The 3,815-nt window shown below is 42.8% G+C and overlaps 1 long non-coding RNA gene across 3 annotated transcripts in view; it reads right to left on the bottom strand.

The window, feature by feature from the left end:
* LOC114484727 (uncharacterized) overlaps positions 1-2,578 on the bottom strand; it is a 12,317-nt gene extending 9,739 nt beyond the window's left edge. The window contains exons 1-2 of one of the 3 annotated variants that reach the window (XR_003677947.2): positions 2,490-2,578; positions 940-1,136 (exon numbers count right to left, since the gene is read on the bottom strand). This is a non-coding gene — a long non-coding RNA (uncharacterized lncRNA). Of the gene's footprint in view, positions 1-939; positions 1,137-2,391; positions 2,447-2,489 lie in introns of those variants that run through there. The other 2 variants (XR_003677952.2, XR_003677949.2) reach the window with 2 other exon arrangements.
* Between the last annotated feature and the right edge of the window lie 1,237 nt (positions 2,579-3,815).

The raw sequence follows: 3,815 nt of genomic DNA, 5'->3' as shown, positions 1-3,815 counted from the left end.
ATGGACATATATACACTACCAAACGTAGGGTGGATAGCTAGTGGGAAGCAGCCGCATGGCACAGGGAGATCAGCTAGGTGGTTTGTGACCACCTAGAGGGGTGGGATAGGGAGGGTGGGAGGGAGACGCAAGAGGGAGGAGATATGGGAACATATGTATGTGTATAACTGAATCACTTTGTTGTAAAGCAGAAACTAACACACCATTGTAAAGCAATTATACTCCAATAAAGATGTTAAAAAAAAATAGGAAATTTGGTCTAAAACCTAGAGAGAAAATTAACATGACTACTGCGGAAACTGCATTAAGTTTTACTATATGACATGCATTTTTTTCCCCTGTATGGCATTCTTTCCCTTCCATGGAAATCAGTAAATTCTGCATTACTTGCACATGTGTTGGATCCAGATGTGGATTTCTTCTTGGATGGAGGGGGTGTTGAGACTGGGTGGGGGAGCATGCAGAGTCACTCAGGGTTCTCCCACAGGTACAGGTGTGTGTGAGGGGGTAGCAGCAAGGGTCCTAGTGTTGCACTGAAATTAGCTCACACAGCCTCACGCAGCAGTTCTGGGTTGGGGGGCAGAAGAACCCCTATGGGCAAAATGTTGATCCCCAAGGGGTTGTCCAGGGCTGGCTGGCCAGGAGGTATGGAGGTTCCAGCAGAGGACAATATGAGGCAAAGGGCACGTTTGCAGCACACTTTTCCATGTTGCCTGGAAAGGAGCAGCCCAGCTTGTGTGATATGTTTTATCGTGGGGATGGAGGGGAGGGGATGGAGACTGAACTGGGCGGAGTCTGGAAAAGCTGATGCAACATGAGCTAAGCTTTGTGAAGCTGACTCCTTTGAGTTCAGCCTGAGCTCTTGCATCACCTGTCTCCCAGATGCTGCAGCTGTCTGGGGGCCAAAAGTGCTTTTAGAGATCCTTTAACCAAACAAACCTGTCTTCATGATGCTATCCCAGGATCCCATGGAAGCCGGGGAGGTCCTGGTGGTGGTATCAGATCAACCTAAAGTCCGAAAAGATTGGAGATGTGGGAGAACCTGAGAGCAGATTTTTGCTGAGTGCCAGGTTCAGTCTGGAATGTAGAAACCTCATTCCCAATTTGCTTCGGCTGAGCTCATGTCCAATGCTCATCTATCACAAACAAAGCAGCTTGGAATCAGTTTCCAGGTTTCAGTAGGGAAATCTAGCCTTCCCTATACCTCTGTTTTGTTGACTGTCCCCAGAACTCTGTTAAAGGTGCAGAGCTCTTGTTTTCTTCTCACACAGGACACTCGGGATTTTCTCCAGAGAAAGGGTTGTGTTCAGGTATCCTAGGATGGAGCTGGGCTCAAATGGTCCAGGAATTTCCCTAGTGGGCAAGGCTGATGCCACAGACTGAATTGTGTCACCCAAAATTCACGTGTTGAAGCCCTAACCCCCAGTGTGACTGTATTTGTAGATAGGCTTTTTAGGAGGCTTCAGGTTAAATGAAGTCATAAGGATGGGATCCTCATCCGATAGGATTGGTGGCCTTATGAGAAGAGGGAGGGCTCTCTGTATCTGTATCTCCACTATGTGAGGACAGAAAAAACGTGGCCATCAACAAGCCGAGAAAAGAGCTCTCACTGGAACTCAATTGTGCTGGCACTCTGATCTTGAACTTCCAGCCTCTAAAACTGTGAGAAATGAGTTTCTATTTTTTAGGCCACCCAGTCTTTGGTATTTTGTTATAGGAGCCCCAGCTGACTAAGACAGCTACTGTGTTCTGGCTTTGTGGCTCCATCCCTGTCTAGCAGCTTATAGGCACTGAATGCTATTATATCCCATCTGGAAAGCAATGTGGCAACACGTTGCAAAAATGTTATGTCATTGGTCTTATAATTTCAGTCCTGAGTATTTTTAGGAAGTAATTTAACAGGAGGAAAAAACTGTATACATTGAAGAGGTTCATTGGAGTAGTGTCTTTCAGGTTATCAAATCAAAAGTATCCCACAATATGGACTAGGCAGCAATAGAACAGGGTGTCAACTTGGGCAACATAGAGATGTAGAAGATACATTTTATATTATGTGGTTTTCAAAGGAAAAATGATACATTTTGTGTAGGTTTTAATTAGAAATGTGAAACATATGTGTCTATGTGAAGGAAGAGAGAAGGAGACTATGTCAACATCGAATGAGTTAATTTAGGGCACAGTGGGATGTTAGGGAATTTGAAAAATTTAGACATTTTCCCTTATTGACATTTCATTTTTTCTACAGAGAACAAAACAAGGCTTATACTTGTCAGCTTCCACCCTCGGCAGTGCCTCCCCCCAGCCTGCTTGTCCCCTCGAGGCTGAGTTTCCAGAACCACAGGAGGCCTTCCATGCCACCCCCGGGACTCTGTTTTATAATAGAACACCCACTTGTCACAGGAACTGTGTCCTCCTCTCTGCGTAAACTGTCACTGCAGTCCGCGAGAGCCTCCTTTGCATCTTGCCATTAACCTCACACCTGGGCTCACCTCTGGTTAATAGAAGAACCTCCGTGAAGCCAGAAGCCAAGACCAACTTCACTTTTCCACAGCTTTACAATGGCCGGCGGCCGTTTCTCTCACTGGGATGTCACATGATTTGCTCTTGATGACAAAATCCCCTGCAACCAGATCCTTCTCTGAGTCAGGGCTGGAGCCTCTTGCTGAGTATCTGGTAGCCTGAGTCAGGTGATACCTAGCCTGGCGTTTTGACACTGAGCCCTCAGGACCCGGTGCTGCTGCTTTCAAAGTGCGCTGGGGCCGAGTTTCATCTCGCAGCCCCCAAACTCGCCCTAGTCCCTTTGTCTACATGACTTGGGTAAATACGGTCCTTTTGGAATTGAATTTAGGTAGGAAGTGATGAGTATTTTCCACTTATACAGCACCTTTATCAATTTTTGAAACTATTTCCTTTCTAATGTAAACAAATGAATGCAAATGGTAAAACAAAACAAACAGCCACAAAACACAAAAAGGTCAAAAGAGAAAAATAAAACTATGCCCCATTCTCTAGTTCCACTCATTGGGAGTAATTATTAGCAGATTCTTGTGTACCCTTATGTCTATGCATATTTGCATATATGCAGCATCTATACGTATATTCTGCATATCTTAAAACAAAACAAAACAAAATCAGGATCGTACCATGCACTGTCCTAGTGTTACATTTTCCCTTAATTATATTGACATATCTTGGGATCTTTATCAGCACATTTAATAGGCCATTTGATAGATATTGAGGTTGTTTGTTTTGCTGTAATAAATAATGCTGCAAGTAACCATTTTGTGCACATAACTCTGTGCACATTTGCAAGTTTATTTGTAGGGTACATTCTTAATGATGGAAATACTGGGTCAAAGGTAATGTGCATTTTAAATTTAGATTTCTACTGACAAACTGCCTCCAAAGAGGTTGCTCTAGTTTATTCTTCTACCGACAATGTATGAACCCACTAGATTTTTCCACACTCTAGCTCATGATATGCACGCAAACTTTTAAATTTTTGCCAGTTAATAGTTGAAAAGTGGCCTCTTCCATTATTTAATGATGGTATCATCATTATTTAATTTGCATTTCCTTCATTATGAGTGAGGTTAAACATATTTTCATATATTTATTGACCATTTATATCTTCGGTTCTATGAGATGCCTGGCCCCTGGCATATTTTTCTGTGGGGTATTTGTCATTCTCTTATTATTTTATTAAGCAAATTAGCTCTTTATCTGCTTATGGGTTGTAAATCTTTCCCTAATTTTTCGCTAACATTGGTTATGAGATTATTTTTCATACAGAGAACATTTACAATTTTTTCTTA

This window comes from Physeter macrocephalus, chromosome 2, assembly GCF_002837175.3.
Source record: "Physeter macrocephalus isolate SW-GA chromosome 2, ASM283717v5, whole genome shotgun sequence".
Lineage (NCBI taxonomy): Eukaryota > Metazoa > Chordata > Mammalia > Artiodactyla > Physeteridae > Physeter > Physeter macrocephalus.
Note: the sequence above shows the minus strand (reverse complement) of the source record. Positions and strands in the feature narration are given on the sequence as shown.